The 10,313-nt window shown below is 38.3% G+C and overlaps 1 long non-coding RNA gene across 4 annotated transcripts in view; it reads right to left on the bottom strand.

Moving 5' to 3' along the window:
• LOC108544694 (uncharacterized) overlaps positions 1–10,313 on the bottom strand; it is a 44,529-nt gene that overhangs the window by 14,635 nt on the left and 19,581 nt on the right. For all 4 annotated transcript variants that reach the window (XR_001889932.1, XR_001889934.1, XR_001889931.1 and 1 more), the window contains exon 2: positions 4,810–4,871. This is a non-coding gene — a long non-coding RNA (uncharacterized LOC108544694). The remainder of the gene's footprint in view (positions 1–4,809; positions 4,872–10,313) is intronic.

The raw sequence follows: 10,313 nt of genomic DNA on the forward strand, positions 1-10,313 counted from the left end.
TTCATGAATCTTAGACCTATAATTTTCAATGACTTGGAAGCTCTCCACTTCCTTCAAACTATATTTTTGTTTGTTTGTTTTGACTTAGCTTTTCTAATTATTTTTAACATGATGGTTACCAATTTTATGTCTATCTATCTACCAATCTGTTTGTCTGTAGCCTGTACTGCAAATCATACTTTTCCCTTAACAAGAGACCTTGACCATTTTTCCATATCCATATGTATATATCCACCTCATTCTGTTTTTATGATTTCAGCCTATTACGTTGTATAAATGTAGTTCCCTATTGATGGATATTTAGGTTGTCAACTAAATGTCACATTGTGTGTGTGTGAATGTATCTATAAGATAAATTCTAAAAGTGAAGTTGCTACAGGTTAGCAAATTGTCTTCCAAAAAGTTATACCAATTTACATTTCTACCAAAAGTGTATGAGAATGTCTGTTTCTCCATAGGCTTACCACCACTAGATTTTATCCAACTTATAAATTTTGTAATCAACTTTTAATCATGCTTCTGGATTCAATTTTTCCCTTGCAATCCAGTCTCCCTGTATGGACACATACATTTATACATGATAAAACCTGATCATGTCTCTTTCCTCTTTAAAACCTTTTTGTGTTTGTTTTTCCTCCCCATAGCCAAAGGATCATATTTGTACAAACAAGCACTCACTCTCCTCTCTGCTACTTCCCAGCCCCATCTCCTGTACAACCCCATGGACTAGCTATATTAACATTTTCCTAAATATATACACTTTTCTGCAAATTACACATTTACATATTCTCCTCTATCTCTCTGGAATACTGTCCCATCTTTCACCTGTATAACAAAGGATAAACTTCAACATCCAGCTTACAGGTTACATGTTAACTCTTTTGACAAACTTTTTCCTACAAACCTCACCTTCCCCCCAAATACACAGAAAAAATAGTCAACTTTTCCTTTCTTTAAATAACCATTGTTCATTATAAATACTTCTCTTGTAGTACTAAAAACACTGAATTATATAATTGTAAATCTGTCTGCCCACCATTATGAGCTAGTTGAAGGAAGGGCCCATACCTCATCCTCCCCATTCCTAGGCCCAACAGAATACTTGACATAGAGAAAGAACTCAAAAAAATTTTTTTTCAAAGAATAGATGCAGTACACATTACCTCTGCAAAATACTGTCATTCAGCACAAGTGTTTTCACAGCAGCTTACGAGTCCTTAGAACTGGGAATACTTTGAGCAAATTTCTGTTTGACCTAGATTTAGCATTCAAATCTCAACGTGGGCATACTAAACCCCAAGAGGGAAACAATAGAGGATTGAGTTAGTAGATGGAATTCATACTTTGGGCAACAGTTTTCCCTTTAATACCTAAAGCCATTTGTGTTCAAATTTAGACCTTTAGGGTTGACACAAAAAGTGTACATTTTGGTAGCCCTTATTCTACAGCTCCCATCAAAATATGCAAATATGTTGAACCTGGTTTGACCTCTGGCATGAGGCCTACCATGTGTTTACTCTTTGTATAGTTCCTCTTGAAATATACACTTCTTTTTTAGACAGATTTTTGACAGGCAGGGTTCTTACCCTGTTGATAAAAAAATATGAGAAGAAAAGCACAAGTGATTCATTTGCTTTAGGAAAATGAATCTGTGTGCTTACCAAGGAATATTTTATCACCCCGAGGACAGAACATTTTCAGCCTATTTCAGTGCTATGTAGTGCAGGGAGACTGTAACAACACCAGTGAGGATTATGATCTGTGACTCATCGTCTCCCTTAAGGTACTCTGATTTGCTATACCTCAGTGGCTAGTCCATTTGGTTCCTAGTGTGATTGGATTCTATTCCTGCCTAGATGCTCCCATCTAAACAGTAAAGACAACATCCATCTCCTCAGGTGTCTAGAGACATGATAATGACTATGGTAAATATGGTTTTAGTATTATTCATTTGGATTCAATGCAGCTCCCGGAATCAGAGGAGGCTGAGATGTCAGGGATTTTAAAGGCCTTTACAGTTCTTGAATTTTCTCTGCAACATCTCCACCAAGTGGTCACACCACCTTTATTGGAGTATTTCCCATTACAGGCAGCTCATTGCCTTCCACCATGTAATTGAGGAAGTTCTTCTCTCATGTCAGTTCTAAAGAATCTTGTTTCTTGGTGATTTCTACATATGAACCCTAAGAGGAAATCTAATCTTCTTTGGAGTTGTTGTTCTGGTTTTACACTCTCCAAATGAGAACCCTCCAAATACTTGAAAGTCTTCTAAAATGCGTGCTGAGTCATTCATTCTCCCACCTAAAATTTCCATGCTTTTTTAAATTTCCCTTGGAGACTCTGCTTTTGAGTCTTTACCATATCATTCATTCAGTAAGCTAAGAATAATGCAGATTTCCTGCATTATCCCAGCTGTGTCAGAGGGCCCATTGGATGGCTTCCTTGACGGATACGCAAGAACCAGGAAATGGGAGAGGAGAGGAGCAGATTCTTCCATTCTTGCTTACTAAAATAGCCTTTAGTAACAGATCCTCTATTCACGCAGAGATATTTCTAAAATTCATTTGTTTCCATCTCCTCTTCAGTGGAATGGTCTTTTACCACCTCCTCATGATTTTGCAGAGACTGCTTAAATACCAATTCTCCTATGGAGGCTGTGTGGGTTTCTGTGAGTTCTTGAATATTAAAAAGGAATGGAGTGAATATTAAATTAAAAATTTCAACAAGCATAGATGATGAAAAGTTTGGTGTTTGGGTGTCATTGGATACAGAGTCAAATCCTAATTTCGCTTCTTGTTTGCTGTGTGTTCTTAAAAAACCACTTTGTCTCTCTGAACCACAGACTTCCTTTTCTGTAAAGTAGAGGTAATCCCAATTATCATGATGGCTTATTACAAATTCATGATAATAGATGTATAAAACTTAGCACAATTCCTGGAAAATAACAGATGCTTAATAAATAGTAGATTAAAGATTATTCTTCTTGTTGTAAATTGGTTCCAATTCCAGATCTCTCATAAGCTGTAAAATCCTAGAAAACCATTATTCTCACTTCTAACATTGGATAACAATTGGACCTATCTTCTAAGGGTGTTTGTTTAATCAGTTGAAATAACATATCCATTGAAAGAAACTCTTACAATTCATTAAATATGATAGATGTTCTTTTAGAAGTAAACATTTATAGAGAAAGACTCTGTTTAATTTAGCTTCATGTTCCCACCACAAAGTGTGGCACACAGGAAATATTACTTTCTATAATACTCTTCCCATTGCCTAACTCAAAATGTTAGTGGCCTTCTCTCTTTCTCTGTCAGCCTACATACATGACCAGGATACGCAGTGATACTCCAGGGCAATGGTGCTCTGTGGCGGTAAAAGTAACAAGTGTCACAGTATTCCCTCCAGTACCAGATTCTGCCCTCAAGGAGTTCCCCAGCCAGTACAGGAAACAATATATCAATAGCTAAGTACATTACAGTATTAGCATGAAGGCATGTGTTGGGGATAGTGTAAAAACAAACATAGTCAACTCGTGAAGGAAATATTAAGAAGGAGGTCGGTGATCAAAGAAAGCCTAACACAGGTTTTTAATAAATGAATAGGAGTTGGCTAAGCAGATCAAGTAAGGTGGGCATTCTTTAAAAAAGGAAGCATTTGCAAAAGCATGGAGCTGCAATAAACAAGATTCTTTGTTCTGGGAAGAGCAAATAATTTCCTAAGACTAAAATGTAGGATAACAACAGGCAGTAGAAGCTTGTGGGGCCAGACATGAAGGGACTCATGCTCTCTTTTAGGGAATTTGGATGTTATCCTGCAAGCAGTGGGTTGCTAATAAAGCTCTTTGGTCAAGAGTGAACTCATCTGATTAGTGCTTTAGAAGTACTTTGCCAGTGACTTTGTGGAGGATGCATTGACACAGAAGGAAAACTGATCACCAGAGGACCTCAATTAAGACTGTGTTACTTTACCTCCTTCTGCTCCTAATACTTAATATATCTGAGCCATTTGTGCATAAATTCAGAGTGTCAACCATTTGGCAATAAAACTCCAAAAGAAATCAGAATGCCTGGAGAGGTAATTGTTGCATTTTATTTCTTGTACTCACTGCTACTTTGGCAGGCCCCAAAGATAAATAGAGACCAGAAAAGTAGCACCCTTGCCCCTTTGCTCCTTCCCCTCCCCTGGAACACTTGCCCTTTTCTCTGTACAGATTGCTGGAGATTCCTGGTTATTAGCCTTGGCTTCATCCCTAACACAACCAGCGAGGTTGTGTGCTGTCTCTCCCTCCCCAATTTCTGTGTGTGTTTGTTCATGAAAGGCCTTCCTGCCCTCCTTTCCCTGGAAGGGAGTGTGGGAGTGTGAGAGTTGTTTCCATGACCACAAACTTCCAAAGCCAAGAATGGCTTGCTCCAGGACGTTTCTGGAGAAGGTCATGATCTGTATGAGTGTGCAAGCCCTACTTGAGCTACAAGCTTTGTAAACTCAAATCATTACAATTTGCTGTGTTGCAAGCCTTGAACAAGACCTAGTGTTTGTACATTTGGAATGTGTGATATAGACGCTGCATGCATCAGGACCTTTTAATTTTTTTGTCAGGGATGTGGTGTGTAGTTTAGTAAACTTTTCTCTAATGATCTTCGCTCAAAGAGAAAGCTTTGTGATAGTTAAGATATATGAAAGATGAGTCCATTCAGCAGATCTGTTTGTACCCGCCATGTGCTAGAAATATAAGTTGAATGAGACCAAGACATTATCCTATACCTTTGTGCTAACATTAATAATGGCTACTCTACATTAAGTGCTTACTGTATATCAGGAACTGTGGAAGATGTTTTCCATTTGCTATCTCTTCAATCTTCATAGGAACTCTATGAAAGAAATCCAATTATTAACTTAATTTCAAAAATAAGGAAGCTGAGTTTTAGAGAAGTTAAATATCTTTTTTGTTATTATTATTATACTTTAAGTTCTAGGGTACATGTGCACAATGTGCAGGTTTGTTACATATGTATACATGTGCCATGTTGGTGTGCTACACCCATTAACTCGTCACTTACATTAGGTATATCTCCTAATGCTATCCCTCCCCGCCACCTCCCCACAGTAGCCCCAGTGTGTGATGCTCCCCTTCCTGTGTCCAAGTGATCTCATTGTTCAATTCCCACCTATCAGTGAGAAAATGCGGTGTTTGTTTTTCTGTTCTTGTGATAGTTTGCTGAGAATGATGGTTTCCAGCTGCGTCCATGTCCCTACAAAGGACACAAACTCATCCTTTTTTATAGCTGCATAGTATTCCATGGTGTATATGTGCCACATTTTCTTAATCCAGTCTGTCACTGATGGGAATTTGGGTTGATTTCAGGTCTTTGCTATTGTGAATAGTGCTGCAATAAACATACGTGTGCATGTGTCTTTATAGCAGCATGATAGGATGTGGAGAAATAGGAACACTTTTATACTGTTGGTGGTACTGTAAACTAATTCAACCATTGTGGAAAACAGTGTGGCGATTCCTCAAGGATCTAGAACTAGAAATACCATTTGACCCAGCAATCCCATTACTGGGTATATACCCAAGGGATTATAAATCATGCTGCTATAGAGAGGTTAAATATCTTGACCAGGTTTACACAGCCACTAAATATCAGAGCTGGGAACCTACCCACATCCATCTGACTCAAATGTCTGTGCCATTTTCATTGGATGTCCTGCCTTAAGATGCTGACAGTGAAGCGCACGAGAAGCATGTAAACAGAAAAAGTGCAATTTCAAGCGATAAATGGGGATCTTAAAATGCCAAAGGAACGTAGAAGAACGGTTCTGTGATGTCAGAGAAGGCTTTGATGAGGGAACTATGTTTCAGTGGCATTCTACCTGTAAACACAGGTCTCCAGAAAAAGAAAGGGGATGAGTTTTTGATAACGGGTATGCAAAGGACTGCCATTGTGAGACGACAATACATAGTACAAGGTGGACATTCCATTGACTGCCATCATGAAGAAAGACTTATGAGAAGTTCAGGCTGGCAGGAATGGATGCTGTTTGAAAGCGAGTGACAGATCAGACTGGAAAGAAAGTTGGGGGCCAGATTTTGGAAGGACTCTGTACAAAATAATGATGAATTCATATTTCAACCTGTAACCAAAATTTCTTCCATGGATTAGTTACAGAATCATCTGATAGGACTTTTAAAAATATAAATATCAGGCATCAGCCCAGGAGACTCTAATTTATTTGAACAGTGATTCTCAAAGTTCAGTATTTATCAGAATCACCTGGAGCATTAATAAAAAATACAGATACCTCACCTCTGTATGTTTACCAAGTTTCCCAGATGGCTCTAATATACTGTAACACCTGAGAACTACTTGTCTAGGATGAGAAATAAGAATCTCTATTTGTATACATTTTCTAGGAAATATTTATATGCTACCAGATTGAAGTATTACAGACATAGACAACAGAAACCCACAGAAATCTTGCTATTCTTGCTTAGTTGACAATAAAAATTTTAATGATAAGTCTTTAAAATAGCAATATCATATTAAGGCTTAAAACAACATTAATGTCTGATATCAGAGAAAGACCTACAGATTTCAGTGTACCATAGCAGACTCCATCACTTCACCTGTAAAATGAGAATAATAATGGGATCTATTCCCTGCAGGTCTTACAAGGTTAAAAATAAGGCCTTTTTCCTAGACACCTACAGATATGCTTTGATTCACTACAGAATAGTTTGCATTTTAAAAAGTTTTATACAGATGTCATTGTATAGCATGTCTTCTATTTTGTGTCTGGCTTCTTTCTCTCAGTCTGGTTGTTTTGACATTTATTCTTGTTCTTCTGTGTATCAGCCTTTCATTCCCTTTTGTCGGTGAGTGGTATTACATTGTATAGATTTGTGCCGGGGTTTGTTTGTCTGTTCATGTGTTCATGGACATTTGAATTGTTTCCAATTTGGGGCTATTTCAAATAAAGTTGCTATGAATGTGTAGAAAGAAAGGGACCATGTGTGCATGTATGTGTGTGTGTACAGAGTAGTGACTCATAGAGTCTTTCCAATACCTCAGACATAGCACAAGTACCAGCTTCTTCTACTGTGTAATTTCCCCAATCCTACCTTGGTCATGTTCCTTAATGTTATTTCATTACATCTACGTAAGCATTTTACAATACAGAGAAGAATGAAGGAGCCATCACTCTGTCTCTAAATTTAGGAAGCCTAACTTTAAATCTCTGTAGCTCATCACCTTCTCTCTGTCCTAGCTTCAAAATTATTCTAACAGCTTATTATTTCTTCAAGATCAAAATCACACCCCTTAGTTTATTCAGGGTCTGTGAGTTGACCTAGTGTGCCTCATCTTCTACACTCTCCCCCAAAGATCCAACCATCTAGCACCTCCAAAATGCTTGCTATTTCCTTAACGAAACTTGCTCTGTCTTGTCACTAGGCCTTACATGAAATGCTCTTCCCATCTGATCTGCCAAGTGAACACTTTGCTTGACATTCTAACATCACTTCCTCTGTAGATCTTTCCTGACTACTCACCAGTGAGGCACTTGCTCTTCTCTACTTGCACAGCACCCTGTACATTTTTTTGCTGCAGTGCTTACACTGGGATTGATGAATTGTACATATCTATCCAGATCTTTGTCTCTCTGTATTCCCAGAGCCTCACACAGGATCCAGCACATAAAAAGTACCCAAATACTAAGCCCACTGTTAGTTAAATTTCAAGTTGGTTTCTAGAACCCCAACTCTATCACAAAGATGTTGCAATTATGCTTTGGTTTCTGAAAGAATTGATGATTTGGTAAAACTAGTCAATAACAACCTAAGCTGGTCTCATTTCCTGATCCAAAATTGGTCCTCACACCTTTCTCTTCTCCAGATGATGCTTCAGTCTCACTGGGGGACCTCTGAGATTTCAAAGGGGCTTTCATCTTGGGAAAATATCAATGTGTATTTTGGGCGAGCCCTTGCATTTCTTGCCTGCGGCAAGACTCTTTGCCTTAATTGGGATTCAGTAGTTCATGTCCGCTTTGAAAAAGCATGTACATTGGCATGAAAAAATACTTCTCAAATCTTTGGTGTCCAATTAAAAGTCACTGAAGTCTGCCCAGATAATTTTGGCAAAGAGAATCAAGGCAGTCAGTCAACAAATATTTGACTATTATGAACCAGGTACTTTTCTAAGCTCTAAGGCAACAAAGCAAAACAGAGACAAGCCACAACTTCAAGAAACTTCCAACTTGGGGAAAGAAACAATAAGCACATAGATAAATGAAAAATAACATAATCTCAGATTTTAAGAAATGCTGTGATGGAAACAATATTGGAGGATCGTGGTGGAAGAACTGTTTAGCTAAAGGAGGGAAGAAAAGGGTTTTCTGAGAAGATGACATTTGAAACCTTTATAGAGAGGAGTCAGCTACATAAACATCTTAGAGGAAAGTACTCCAAGTAGAAGGTACAAGATTAAAAGCCCTGAAATAGGAATAATATTGGTATGCTCGTGGAGCAGAAAAAGCCACTGTGGCAGGAACATAGTGAATAACTGGAGATGTAGGCAGGTCCTTTGTCTGGACCTACCGTACCCATAAAGAGAAAGTGAGTAGAGGTGAGATTGGAGATGTAGGCAGGTCCAGATGTAGGGCCGTGAAGACCACCATAATAAAGAGGTAAAATTTCATTCTGGTTGCAATGGAGAGATATTAGAGGATTTTACAAAAGTAATGTGATTTGCTTTACAATGATGAATGTTCCTTCCCTCTAACTGCTGTTATGGAGGATTGGTGATGGGAAGGTGGGTAGAGAAGAGCAGTTAGCAGGCTAATGACAGAGTCCAGTGAGGCAAGCTGGTGTCTCTTAAACTGGTATTGGAGATGGTGAAAAAAATCACATTTCAGTTTGGGTTTTGTTCATTTTTGTTTGTTTGTTTGTTTTATTTTTTGGAATTCGAGCCAACAGAACTTAGGGTTAAAATTGAGTCTGAGGAAAAAAGAGCGATCAAGAATTACTTCTGTTTTTATCAGAGCAGCTGAATGAATGGTGGAGCAATTTACAGATGGCAAGGCTTGAAGAATCTGTTTGATGTGTTTTGAGGGCATGAAGAATCTGTTTCAGTCATATTCTCTCAGATATCTGTCCAATATCCAAGTAGAAATATTTAATAAACAGGGGTAAGTCAGTGTATTTAAAGTTGGGATTTAAAGCCATGCATAAACACGAGATCTGAGAGAAAGGTAAGACAGAGAAAATAACACCATCTAGGACTGAGCCTAAAGCCTGCTAACATTCAGAATCCTGGCAGAGAAGAAGGGTCTAGCAAAGGAAAATGAGAAGCAATAGTCTGTGAAAGAGGATGACAAACAGAAGAATGTGATGTTATAGAAGGCAACAGAAGAAAGTCTGTCAAAAATGGAAAAAGTGGACAACCATGGGTGTAAATGCTGTTGCAAAATAGAGTGAGATAAAGATAGAGAATTATTAATTTTTGTAAGATCTAGATCTCTACTAAACCTCAGTGCCATAAGTGCCAAAGGAAACGAATAGAAAACTGTGAGAGGTGAGAGGGATTACTTAGGCAAAGTGATATTGGAATGGGGTCAGAAAAGATCTCTAACAGGTTATAACATGCAAGGAAGGAAATGAATTATGAATAGCATTAGCCAGGTGAGAGTGAAAGAATGGACTCCAGGCAGAAGGAACAGCATGTGTGAATGCTATAGGTGGGGAAGAGACTGTTACATTCCAAGAACTAAAACCCCGATGTGGCCAGGTTGTTTTTAGCCAGGAGCAGAGTGGAAAGAGAAGGGGTTGACAAGATGAATAGGGACCAAATCATGCTGATCTTTATAGGCCACAATAAGAAGCTAGTTTTCCTTTTAATCTAAGTACACTTGATTATTTCTAAAAACAAAAGGCACAGTCTTATGTATATTTCTTAAAATATTGTCTGAATGATTATTACCGCTTCTGTGTGGAAAACAAATTGTGAGGAAGCAATAATGTAAGTTGGGAAACCAACTAAGAAGCTAAGATGGTAGTTTAGACAAGAAATGATGGTGTCTTAGGCCCCAGTGCTAGTAAAGGAGATATGGAAACCTGGAAAGAATAAAATATATTTGGAAGTTGGAATGCAAATAATAGAGCCAGGTGTTCTGGTGTGTACTTGTGGTTCTTGCTACTCAGGAGGTATAGGCAGTAGGATTGTTTGAGCCCAGGAGTTCCAGGCTAGCTTGGACAACACAGCAAGAACCTGTGTCTTTAAAAATACTAATATGGGGGGGGGGGGGGGGGGGGG

This window comes from Rhinopithecus bieti, unplaced genomic scaffold (assembly GCF_001698545.2).
Source record: "Rhinopithecus bieti isolate Rb0 unplaced genomic scaffold, ASM169854v2 scaffold_26607, whole genome shotgun sequence".
NCBI classification, from domain to species: Eukaryota; Metazoa; Chordata; class Mammalia; order Primates; family Cercopithecidae; genus Rhinopithecus; species Rhinopithecus bieti.